The following is a 13,426-nucleotide window of genomic DNA, read 5'->3' as shown; positions in this document are numbered from 1 at the left end:
ATTTTATTTATTTATTTATTTATTTATTTATTTATTTAAAGTATGCTCCATGTCCATCATGGAGCCCAACTTGGGGTTTGAACTCATGAACCAAGCTGGGATCCTAGGGTCTCTGGGTGGTTCAGTTGGTTAAGCATATGCCTTGGACTTGGGTCATGATCTTGGGGTCCTGGGATTGAGCCCCACATTGGGATCCCTGCTTAGTGGGAAGTCTGTTTCTCCCTTTGCCCCCCACCCCCATTCCTTTTCTCTCTCTGATAAATAAATTAAATCTTAAAAAAAAAAAAGGACCCAAGCTGAGACCAAGAGTCGGATGCTTCACAGAGTAAGCCACCCAGGCGCCCCTAGACTTTATTTTTTAGAACAGTTTTGGATTCACAGAAACATGGTGAAGACAGTACAGGGTTCCTGCCTAGCCTCCACACTCCGTTTCCCCTATTATTACCTGTTAGTGTGATGCATCTCCCTCGTTTTCTATGCACTTACATACAAATCAACATACTTCCAGAACATGTTCGGTGTGTCTCAGCCTCCTCCTCACAGCTCAGCCTGGTACTTGGCTGAGAGAAACCATCATTCAACACAGGCCAAGTATCGTGGAGCCTGGCCAACGTGAAATCCTTCCTCTTCCTCCAGGACAGGGATTTGGGGTGACAGGCTGAAGTTTCGAAGCAGGATGTGTCGGTATCTCCTTTCCTTCCTTGTGGAAACCTGAAACTCTCCCAAAAGCGAGCTCTGCTGAAAAACAGAAACAAAGACGGAGATGCTGGGCTCTGTTCTGTGCGAATTACCAGCAACACCCATTTTTGTGATAATCTCTAATTCAGGGCAACTGGTTTGGGGAAGTTATCTGATGAACAAGCTGGTTTCGTCTGAGCCCAGGAACAAATGGATGCCAAAGCTCCGTTCAATAAACACGTACCACGTACCCGACAGGTGGCTCTGGGGAGAATCCCCGCAACGGTCAGAAGTGGCCCTGAAATCTGTAAAACACAGTGACCCTGAGCAGGGAAGACACGGGGCAGGGGCAGCAGCTTCAGGGAGGAGGATGCTAGGTTCTCTTGCGCACAGCTCGAATGTGCGTGGGTTATCCGGTGCAGGTGTCCGCAGGCCCGTGGGAATTAAGACCTGGCACTTAGAGAGAGAGCGCACAGTTCGGCGTTTGTACAGTGAGCAGAAGGAATCTCATTGTAGAGCTCCAGAAGGGAGCACGTGGGTGCCTGGCCTTCCACTCCTCACGTGCTTTCTCTCAGGTAAGTCACGGCATTTGCGTATCTATTGCCCAGCTCGTTTTGATAAAACTTCTTAGAATTTAGATAATGACGAAGCACTTCCTCGTACTGGCCATCTGTCTGTTTTAGGTGGTATCCAAATATGAAACAAGGATGCTTCTTGTAATGTTACAAAGGTTTTTGATACTGTAGACGTGGAAGAAAAGGCTTCTGGAAGATGGATAAGGGATCAGAAAGAACTCAAGGGAAGCGTTCTGAGGCAGCCGTTTGTCACCAGGGCTTGGCACAGCACCTGACCCACAGTAGATCCTCCATGAACATTCATTAAATACGCCATAAATAAGGTGAGATGAATGGGAACACGAACCCACGAAGGTTCACTCATTGACAGACTGCTTCTCTGTATCCTGTGAACACGTGGAAAATCAGAAGTATCCATCAGACAGGGAGTAGGGACTTGACAGGTGGCCCCAAAGCAGGCTCAGGCTTAGAAACAGGATGAGGACGGCGCCTGGGTGGCTCAGTCGGTTAGGCATCTACCTTCAGCTCAGGTCATGATCCCAGAGTTCCGGGATTGAGCCCTACGTCAGGCTCCCTGCTCAGTGGGGAGTCTGCTTCTCCCTCTCTCTCTGATGCTCTCCCCACTTGTGGTCTCTCTCTCTCTCTCACTCTCTCTCTCAAATAAATAATATTACAAAAAAAGAAGAAAGAAAGAAAGAAAGAAAGAAAGAAAGAAAGAAAGAAAGAAAGAAAGAAAAAGAAAGAAAAGAAAGAAAAGAGAGGGAGGGAGGAGGAAAGAAAGAAGAAGCAGGATTAAGTAGTCGTCTTTCTTGCAGAGGGAGTGGATACCATGCAGACAAGCCCAGATCTGTGTGTGCCCCTTGCCACTCAGGCGGGATACTGGGTTAGGGCTATTTATGACCCAGCCCAGTGGCTGTGCTACGTAGCCAGAGAGAAATGGGTCAGGGCAAGGGCTGGCTTTCCAGGAGCTAACTGCATAGGGATGTCCAGACAGGCTGAAGCAGAGTCTGTGGGCTCAGTCTCTGAGGGTGTTGGTGGGCGAGGGATGACTCGGGACCAGGCTACCCCGGGCAGAAAGGATAGTCAGTCTTGAGAGCCCATTCCCAGGCAAGGGCCAACAGGGCCACCTGCACTGTGCCCGGACCAGCCCTCCGCCGTTCCAGGGGTGAGTGTCCTTGTCCGAAGCCACCTCCCTCTTCCTCCTCCTAGAGGTGAAGAAGAGGAAGCAGGTCAAGCCTGGCGCCCCACTCCAGCCAACCTTTAACTAAACTCCAAAATTAGGTTTCCAAATGCACACTCTGTGGTTCTGTTTCACCTTGTGAGTGTGTGAATGGGCTGGAGGGGAGCAGGGAGGAGCGATTTCGTTTTGTCTCCCTTTAGTTTCTCAGTAAGAGTTTTGTTAGTTTGTTTGAAGGGGGTGGGGGGATTCATGGTGGTGTTGGATCATTTTCAAAAAATCCTACCCTTGCTCCAGCCCTGGCTGGGTCTGCAGGAGAGGGAGGCTCCCCAGGGAGTGTGCAGGGCCTGGCTATCCAGCTGCTCTTCCCTGGAGTACGCAGTGAGGTTCCCAACAGGTCTTTCCTCTAATTCAGTTTCAGAAACTCAATTTTATCAGTTCACCTGTGGGCGTGAGGAAATCTGCTACCCAAAGGCACAAAACACGGATTCACCAGGCCTTTTTATTAATTCATGTAGAGCTGGCAAGGTTGAATCTTCACACTGACGTCTAGTGTGCACTCAAGAATTAGGATGAATGGGGGGGCGCCTGGGTGGCCCAGCGGTTAAGCGTCTGCCTTTGGCTCAGGGCGTGATCCCGGTGTTATGGGATCGAGCCCCACATCAGGCTCCTCCGCTATGAGCCTGCTTCTTCCTCTCCCACTCCCCCTGCTTGTGTTCCCTCTCTCGCTGGCTGTCTCTATCTCTGTCGAATAAATAAATAAAAAATCTTTAAAAAAAAAAAAAGAATTAGGATGAATGGGTTGTTTGGCCATGGTGGAGTCCCCGCAAAGGAGCTGAATGGTCTTAAGGGCTGTTTTATTTAAGCTGTGATAGGCCCAGGAATTGCCCTTGTCCACTGACAAGCTTTGTAAAATACAGGCCACTACAGTGACAGAGAAATAGCTGCCAAGCAGAAACCACTTTCAAGCCAGCTGGCCACACAGCGTGCCCTGCCTGCGGGGCGTGCTGGAGAAGCGACTAATGAAAACCTCTCTTTCCTCTACAATCTACGGAAACGTGCTCTGAATCCCAGCAGCCTGGGCATCACCAGGGAGCTTGTTAGAAATACACAATCAAGTACCAGGCCCCCACTGGGACCTTCTGAGTCAGAATCTGCATTTTAAAAGACCCCCTGGAGACTCGTAAGCGCTTTAAAGTTTAAGAAACCCCAGGCTAGAGTCTAGGCTCAGCATGGATCTCAAAATTCACTTCAGTATGATTCATCTCAGCACCTGCAGGGAACCTGCCTTTCCCTTAATAAAGTCAAGGCAGGACCTTGGATCTCCGCCTGAAATGCGGACAGCCCTGGGCTCCACAGGAATGCCTCCTGTTCCCGGGGTTCTCTTTGCCTCTGGAGCTCTCTGCTGCCATCGCTTACCTTTGAGTCCTGCGTTGACTTCATTACGCAAGCCAGTGGGGCCCTTCAAATGCTGCTTTGTTTGAATCCAGTCTCAGAAGCAGTCATCTTCGGAAGTTTAGAGGTGGTTTCTCATGACTGCATTTTAGCGTGGCTGCTTTCTGCTTATCTGGTTGTGGGCCTTGGACCTTCATGTCATCAGTTAAGCAAATTCAAAATCTCACTGTAGCATAGGTAACTTCTGGAAGCCTTCTGAGAGATAGTTATCCCAGACACATGTTACCTAGTGAGCTTGTCTTTATATTTTGGGGTCTTTTAGGGGTGCCTGTGTGGCTCAGTTAAGCGGCTGCCTTCAGCTCAGGTCATGATCCCAGGGTCCTGGGATCGAGCCCCTCATCAGGCTCCCTGCTCAGCGGGGAGTCTTCTTCTCCCTCTCCCTCTGCTGCTTCCCCTGCTTGTGCTCTCTTTCTCCTGTCAAATAAATAAATAAAATTATTTAAAAAATTAGAAGACCTTAAAGATCTCAAGCTAGGCTATGCCATTTAAAAATTGTGGCACTTTGGGCGCCTGGCTGGCTCAGTCCACGGAACATGCAACTCTTGATCTTGGGGTGGTGAGTTTGAGCCCTGCGTTGGGTGTAGAGATTACTTAAAAATAAAATACAGGACAGTTGGGAGGCTGAGATCCGGTGACACAGTGTAAGCACCCAGCCCAGCCCCCCGACAGGGTCTGAGCCCAGTGAATGTTAGTAGACTGAGAGACACATGGGAATCTAGGTCCAGAACGCCGGCTGGGGGGACACAGCTTCCCTGCCATTTCGGAGACTGTGTGAGATGAACTGGGGAAGCCAGGCCAGCCCTCACAGATGTAACTGTTGGAGGCTTTCTTTTCCTTTAGTACCTGTGGCTCTTGGTCATGCCACTTGAAAGAATGAAAAGGTAGACCTGACAAAGAGTGGTGGGCAGCAAAGCAAAGTTTATGAAGCAATGGTACAAAGCTCCCGAAGAGGGAGGGGACCCCAGAGGGCTTAAATTTGGCATTTAATTGAGGGGTTTTTATGGGTTCTGCGTGTGAACTGTTTTAATCTGATTAACCCTCCTGGCGCCTGTCACTCAATCAGGTTTTTGTCATCTACATATGGGGGGAGGGAGGGAAGGATGGAAGGCTCCTTTCCGGGTGGTGTTTCATAGGTGGAAACCCAACAAGCAGCCACCCAGCAGGCCACCCAATCAAGTTCTTTGTTTAAATATCCCACTGGCTGTTGAGCTGGCCCCTGGGTCTAGGTTAGGACGCCCAAGACCATTCCCCTCCTTTCTGTCACATTCAAACTGTATGTAAGTTCTCCCAATAGGAAGACTTAAAGCTGGGGCACTGAGTGAAGCCTAGAATAACAGGATGGGGTCTTTTTCCTTTTAACGGTAGTTTCCTCTTAGGACAAGGGACCCCTTGTCCCTGCCTGCCTTTCTCCCGACTAACCTTATTATAACCACCAAAAGGTTGCCTCCTTAACCACATTTCCGTGTACGAGAAATAAAAACTTTGGCAGAATCATTTTCCAAACCAAGGGCACACTTGTCTACTTGTGTCTATTAAGCTGAAGAAACCAAAAAGTTTCTGATGATATGGCATTTTTCCTGAACACTGGATTTGCTGACTTGGGATTTAGATTTAATCGTCTGATTTCAAGTGCTTTCTTTACACATATGTTCATTTCCCCTGTTTACGTCAGCAGCCACCCAGCATGCCATGGTGTTCTCTCAGAGGCCTCTTTTTAGCCTTTTTAAAAAAGTCCTCCATTTAGGCAATGTTTGGCTGTATGGCATGCAGTCTATCAGAAGTATTATTGTTTAAGATGCCAGCTGTACATCCTAGAGGAAGAGAAACTCAAATACACGTGAAAGATTTGCAAACTACAGATGTTGAAAGGAGGAAGATGAAAATAAAAAAAACTAAACTGACTCACTGATATTTTGGAAACAAAGTTAATGTAATTCTTTTAATTCAATAACTCTTCTTATCCAAGGTAGTATAGGTTGGGAAAATTTAAAGAAACCAGGGTCAGGGCATCAGGGTGGCTCAGTTGGTTTAGTGTCTGCCTTCTGCTCAGGTCATGATCCCAGGGTCCTGGTACTGAGCCCCGCATCTCATGGGGCTCCCTGCTCAGCAGGGAGCCTGCTTCTCCCTCTCCCTCTGCTGTTTGTGCACTCTCTCTCTGTCAAATGAATAAATAAAATTTTAACAAGGCAGGAAGGAAGAAGGAAGAAAGAAAGAAAGAAAGAAAGAAAGAAAGAAAGAAAGAAAGAAAGAAAGAAGGAAAGAAAAGAACAGGACAAACCAGGGTCTTGGAAGGACAATACGAGCACACTGTAGTTCTGTTAAACACGTACCTGACTGTCTGGAGCATCAGTCATACAACAAAATCTCATGTTCAGAATATCTGAGATTTCTTCCTCAACCCGAATATAAATCCAAATTTTGAAAAGCAATTAAAGCTGAAATGAAAAATAAATGGATCCCCCCAAACTGGATCTTCTAAAATTGTCCGTCTTACCCTTTTTTATTTTATTTCATTATATTACATTATTTTATTTTATTTTAAGATTTTATTTATTTATTTGACACAGAGAGAGAGCTCAAGCAGGAGGAGTGACAGGCAGAGGGAGAAGCGAGAGAGAGAGAACACAAGCAGGGGAGAGGGGAGAAGCAGGGTCCCCGCACCCGAGCTGAAGGCAGACACTTAACTGACTGAGCCACCCAGGTGCCCCTCTGAACCTCTTTTAGTAAAGATTCTGCCATGCCATGTGTAAGTCTGTGCCATGATAGCAGAGTGGGGGTTGCCTAGATTTGAATTCTGGTTATTACCACTTATTGGCCATATGACCTGGGGCAAATTCTTTAACTTCTGTATAATGCCAATTTTCATACATGGAAAATGGGGATAATATTAATTCTTATTTTTAAGGATTGTTGTGGGGATTACATGAACTAATACTGTTCCCAGCATCCGTAGATGCTCAGTAAATCTTAGCTGTTATCTTCTGTCACCATTTAGTGCTAAGGGTAAGGGTGTTCCCAGCCAAGTAGGTAAGACTCTTTTCCATCACGAGCTAGCTAGACTGGTGGTAAACTGGGACACAGTCCATGCACAGTGTATCAGACTGCAACGATATCTGGATATCACATTATCCATGGAATTATGGCCTACTAGTACAATGAGCTAGTACATGGCAAAACTAGATTTTGAACTCAAGTCTCTCTGCTCCAATGGACAATCTGTTCCCACTGAGCCCTGTTGAAAGTTCAACATGAGTTGACAATGTGCAGTGACTGTTAGGGTAGTGAATGGGGTGGCAGACAGATGGCATTTGTAGAACAGAAGAATGTGACCCTGTTCCAACTAGATTGGGCAAACCACTCTTCCAAAAGTGACCAGTGGGTGGGAAGATGTGGAAATGTGTCCTGTCGTAGTCCTTAGAAGGGATGAGCGTATTTAGTCAAAGAAGGGAAGACAGCTGTGGACACGAGTGCAATCTTCAAGCAGTAACAAATTTATAAAGTAGAGGGAGAAAGACTTCAGTTTAATACAAGGAAAAGCTTTCTAACCTTCGAACTATTCAAAGCTCTCTGCTTTGGGAAGTGTTAGTTTGCTCTCATATGAAAGGTTAAGGAGAAGCTAGATAAGCAATTGGTAGGGTGAAGTAGAGGGGTTTTGTTCAGTGAATTCAACGTAAATTTACTGAACATCTATTATAGGCCAGGGATGGTGTAAGAGTTAAAGTTCCTTCCAAAGTCAAAGTTCTCTTTTGTCCAGATGCAATGAAATAGAACCTCATGTCCTGCTCAAAACTCCAACCAAGACCATTGTACTCAATGGCATAAATGTCCTTATAATCGATTTAAATATTAATTAATTCTTTCCTTGCTCTGAGTAACTTTTGCCACTTGCTATAAAATAGGGGCAAACCCTTCCATATTAACCTGGATATTGCCCTTGTTCCATGTTCTCCTGTATAAGCTTCCTTTTAGTAAAGGGAAACAAACAAAAAAATTTAGTCAGCAGTATTAAGACAGGAAACTGAAGGTTCCCAAGTACATTTTTAAAGACAAAAAAAAATGCAAAGGAAAATGCAAAAATAGTACCAACCTCAAATACGCGAGCTGACAGTCCACCTCCATTCGGTGGAATGCATCCTGTTCCAATGTGCAGAGGTCCACATTTTTATTTTACGATTCTGGTCCTAAAGTGATCGCCCTAGGCTTAGGATTCCAAGGTAAAGAAAATGGATAGGGTTTGTCAAATAGGAGTTGCGGTCAGAGTCGAATGTAGGTTCGAGTGGCTTCTGTGGTGGTTGCCGTGAGGACCTACTATGTGACAGGCGAGCTCTGCTGCAATTGACCGAAGTGTGTGCCAGGATTTGAAAGCATTTGAAGAGATGTTATCTGTGTTTTCTAACTCTCCCTCCCAACTCATAAAACCTCAATCAATATTTGCTGAAGTGTAGGGTGGTAGAAAGTTGAAACAGTGGGCAAAGTAACAGGGAGAAACCTTGGGAGTTGAAATTTAACTTTGAGCAAGTCATTTGTCCTGTTCCCTAACAAGCCTTGTGTTCTGAGACAGGAGAGGGCCTCCAACTGCAGTTTTCCAACACAGGTCACAGCCCCCTGAGAAATCAATTTCATGGGTTGAAATCAGCATTTTAAAAAATTAAATGGAAAATTCCAAAGCGTTTTGCACATAACGAAGATACTATTTCATGAAACTCTTGTTTCATGTGAATACACACACACAGATATACATACACGTATACCGAATTGTGAAGTAAAATGGATGTTTTACCAAGTGCTGTCAAAAATATTTGACCCTAAAAGACCCCATTTAGCAGTTGGACCATAGATAGGACCCCAGAAAGAGCAAATGGTTCTGGATCTTCTATTACTGAGTTGGCATATTAATGTGTTTTTTTTTAATTGGGACAAAATATACATAACATAAACAGATCAATGTTTTTAAATGGAAGGAACAAAATACTAAAACTAAAAACCTCTCACCTCCAATTTGCATCATCTTGTAGGTTTGGGTTTACAGTGCCTTCCACCCGCCCCTACTCACCTTTTTTTTTTTTTTCCTTCCTAGGATCCTGGTCTGTCACTAAGGTGAGAGGTATATGTTTTGACTTTGATCTTATGGGCCAAGCAACCTAAGTTCCCTCTTGCATAGATGTGCCTGAGTTAGAGGAGAATGTGTACATCCAATTGTACTTTTACATTAAAAATAGGTTATTAAAAACCAATTAAGCATAAGGATTAACTAGAATCTAAATAGGCATATAATTTGGACCAGGATTTAGAGAACCACAGGTGTGCCCTAGTGGATACACCAAAGCCTTACGTATCTTTTCAGGTCTGGACATTTGTCTGTCACTGACCCTAACTTGCTTTTAGTTTTGCTTGTATTTAACATTTGCATCCTTGTTCTCTGTCCTTCAAGTATAAATTGTTTCCCCAGCTACCTTATCTTTTCAGGGATATAGTTTTGTTTCATATCTGCCTACACGCCTTTGCCTGGCACACATCACAACTACAATAAATGTTAATGATGGCAATTAATTACCTTTTCTTCTCAGCCATTATCAATAATGAGCCTTTTCTTTTTTTTTTTCTGAAATCAAGGCACTGAAAGCCTTTAAAGACAATTTTCTTTTCCCAAGCAATAGTTACCTAGACTTTTCCAGACTTCTCCCCCTCTGGCCACATTTACTCACTTGGCTTGGGCTCTGAACTAGCAGCACCTTATATTTGTGTAACTTGTGTGGCTTAAGGAACTTTCCTACTTTTTCATTCACGGATGAGGCAAATAAAAGGGTGCTATCTTCATGTGGCCAATGGGGAAACTGAGGCATGGAGCCATTAAGCCCATGTTTCTGCATCACAATTGGTAAATGCTCTGACGCCAGTTGCTGACTTCTAGGCTGGGATGGCTTTTCTGGTTTGTTTTTTCCTGCAATTTCTCCTTTACCAAATAGCAAAACTTCGGCTTCCATCTCCAGGTGAAGAAAAAAGGGAAAGGGGGGGCGGTTTCCAACTGATGACCCTTGTACCCCTTCTTCCGCCAGTAATTCCCCTGAATTAGCTGTAGTGTAGGATCCATTAGCTCTGGCATGCCACAGGCTCATTCTCACTTCAGAGTCTTCAGGCAAGCCATTCTCCTAGGGTGAAGGCCTTATTTCTTCCTCTTCATTAACCTAAAATCCTCCGCTGGTCTGCAGATATCTTCCATGTTACTTTCCTGCCTGACGCTCCATCCCACCCAGGCTGACTCAACCAATGCTGACCGAAGCCTACTATGTGCCAGTTTACTGTGTGTTTTTAGGAGCCTGCAACTGTCTTATTGCATTTAAAACCACAGAAAATCTGCAAGGCAGGTATTTTCAATCTCATTTAATCCCCGGGGGAGGGGCAGAGGGAGAGAGAGAAGTAGACTCCCTGCTGATTGCGGAGTCTGACATGGGGCTGATCCCACAACCCTGAGATCACTACCTCAGCAGAAATCAAGAGTCGGTCACTTAACCAATTGAGCCACCCAGGCGCCTCAGTCCCATTTTAGTGATGGTAACCCAGGCTCATGAAAATTGAGAAATCCTGTTCCTTGACGCTGTGCTCTTTCCCCCCAGACTTCAAGGGCTTTTCTTTTCTTTTTTTTTTTAAGTACATTGTACATTCCTGTCCAACCTCCTGTTTCCTTCATGCAAAATTCTGATATACATGACTTAAAAAAATTTCTGTGTACCTTTTGGAAATACATGAAGGGGAGCAGAATATGTCACCCCAAAATATACTATTTGGGCATGTGGATTATTTTGAGCTGAAGGCAGTTGTGACCTGCAGCCTCAAGAGAAAAACTGCCCCTCCCCTAACTACCATGAAGTCTCAACTGGGGGTCTTTCCCAGAGTAAGAGTTATTACCAGAGATAAGTTTAGTCTGAATGACCCATCTGTATGGCAGGGCAAACATTTCACTTCTAAACATCCGCTCTTCTTATAGTCCTGCGAATTACCCTCCTCCCTTTTAAAGCCCCAGACCCCTATCCCATTCCTTAGCTCTGGATGGCATAGGAGCATCAATTGTCCAACTTGTCCTTGGGTCTCATATTCTTATGGGGCTCCCATATACCTGTAATTACACCTGTTTTTCTCCGGTTAATCTGTTTTATAGAACCAAAGAACCTAGAAGGAAAGAGGAAAAAATTTTCCTTCCCCCAAGCTGCAAGAATTTTCGTTCCAGTGTGAGTTTTCTGTAACAGTCTGAAGAAGGTTGGAACTTGAGTAATAGCCATTTCAGTTTGCCAGATAGTTTAAATAAAGGTTAGTTACCAAAAACTTATTTCATTGTAAGCATCCAAATTATTGGGTCTCCAGAAGTGGGTGATAGTGCTATGTAATAATGGCAACAACAATGACAACAATGAAGATCAGGTTAAAAAAATAAAATATTTGAACATTTGTATATAATACCAGACAAAGCAGAATTGCCTCTCAGTATGTATAGATTCTGCAAAAAAGCAAGAGAAATTTACATTCATCTACTTGAAATTGCAGAAGAGGGGAGATCTTGCAAAGCTTCTACGGAGAAAGGGATAGGGAAGGGAATTTAATTACATTGTGTCCGTTACTACTAATAAGAGGTATGAAATTAAAAATATCATTGACTTTTAAGTAGTGTCTTCTTTATTGTTTCATTTTAGTGACTGTAAACTTTTTCTCATGTTACCTTTTTTTTAATTTCATTTTTTCCATCATGGTGCGTGTACTCTTTAATCCCCATACCCTGCCCACCTACCCCACTTCCCCTCTGGTAAACAATCATCAGTTCGTTCAGTTCGTTATCTATAGTTAAGAGTCTTGGTTTGTCTCTCTCTTTCCTTTTGCTCATTCCTTTTGTATTTTAAATTCCACGTATGAGTGAGATCAGCTGGTATTTGTCTTTCTCTGACTTATTTTGCTTAGCATTATACCCTCTGGCTCTATCCGTGTTGTAAATGGCAAGAGTTCACTCTTTATGGCTGAAAAATATTCTATTGTATATATACACCCCATCTTTAGCCATTTATCTATCAGTGGACACTTGGGCTGCTTCCGTAATTTGGCTATTGTAAATAATGCTGCAATAAACATAGGGGTGCATGTATCCCTTTGAATTAATGTTTTTGTAGTTTTTGGTAAATACCAGTAGTACCATTACTGGGCCCTAATGTAGTTCTATTTTTAATTTTTGAGGAATCCCCATACTGTTTTCTACAGTGGCTGCACCAGTGAATGTAAATTTTTTAATTTGGATTTTCATAGGTTCCCTCCTGACTGCAGACTCCTGAACCCATTTCTTCATATGGTTGTAAGATTTTCACCTGGATTCTAGCATTGTTTAAGATCTCAGCAGTCAAGGAAAGGAAGAGATTCAGCCAGCCCATTGTCTGAATTTCAAGGAGGCCCCTCCACAGCTAATTCATATACAACCCATTCCTCGAATTCACTTTTTCCTGTGTAGATCCACTAAGATGCAGCGAAGCTCCTGCTTATAAGATTGAAAAATATTTCTCCCTGGGGGGAGATTTTAAAGAACGGGGCCAAAATGAAGGGCGGTGTGCAAACCCCGTGTTATTTCCTCTAATATATCGCAGAATAGGGGAAAGGGTCGGAGCTCGAAGCCAGGAAATGGATTTGCATTTTAAAGGACTGTCCTGCGTCCCTCGGGGCTCTGCCCTGGAAAGTGCTTTATCTGCAACCCTTTTATGGCCCTGCTCCTTTTCTCGCTTTGTAGCTGTTTGTAAACTCTTCTAATCTCCCTCCCTGGACTGTGTATTACCGCCTAAAGGCTGGGAGAGGGTGTGGATGTTGGTAAGAGTTTAAAAAGTGACAAGAATCCTATTTTCTTTGTTACACACTGCACACCTCTGTAATAATAAGAGCAATGAACATAGAAGTTCATCTACAATTCTATCCCCCTAATAAATCTCACTTGTTTCTATTTTCCCTTTCATTTCTTCTTGCATTAAACATTATGCAAAGCACTGTGCTAGTCTTGGTCCATGTATAGCTTTTACACATCTTAAGTACAAATTTGCATTTCACTTTTAACTTTTTTCCTTTTTGCTTATCCTAAACATTTCTGAGGCTGCAAAATACTACAATATGGCGTTAGTGGCTACCTAATAGTCCAACAAGGACATACACTTTAAGGAATTATTTCCGTGTATGTATCCAACATTTCGGAGTAAATGCCAACACCATTTGCCTTTGCACTGCAGGGCCTGGAGGTCGGTCAAGGTTAGACTGAGGGATCTGGGTAGCAGGGCTGCGGCCCGCGCGCGCTGCAGCGGAAGGAGGCGGGGACCAAGCCAGTGCGCGGATGCCACCGCTCCTCTCGGCACCTGCAGTCTCGGCGCCTTTTCTGTCCCGCCACGCCCCGCCCCTCCCCGCCCCGCCTCGCCCACTAGCGGAGGGTTCTTGTCCCGGTGCGTGCGCACCCCTCGCCCCCGGCAGTCTATTTCCAAGGCACCTCTTCGGTCTACGTGAGACAGGAAGTGACGCAAAGCCTGGGGGG

General features: G+C 44.5%; 1 long non-coding RNA gene across 2 annotated transcripts; it reads right to left on the bottom strand.

Annotated features, from left to right (window-relative positions):
- Window positions 1–351: 351 nt before the first annotated feature.
- Window positions 352–8,286, bottom strand: LOC117802150. 2 transcript variants are annotated; one of them, XR_004625201.1, is made up of 4 exons: window positions 7,973–8,286; window positions 3,850–4,299; window positions 930–1,639; window positions 352–735 (listed from the first exon to the last, which is right to left on the bottom strand). It is a non-coding gene; the product is annotated as an uncharacterized LOC117802150 (long non-coding RNA). The 2 variants fall into 2 exon arrangements; XR_004625196.1 differs by lacking the exon at window positions 930–1,639 and having other exon boundaries at window positions 352–738.
- Window positions 8,287–13,426: the final 5,140 nt, after the last annotated feature.

This window comes from Ailuropoda melanoleuca, chromosome 1, assembly GCF_002007445.2.
Source record: "Ailuropoda melanoleuca isolate Jingjing chromosome 1, ASM200744v2, whole genome shotgun sequence".
Lineage (NCBI taxonomy): Eukaryota > Metazoa > Chordata > Mammalia > Carnivora > Ursidae > Ailuropoda > Ailuropoda melanoleuca.
This window is presented reverse-complemented; position numbering and strand designations above follow the sequence as displayed.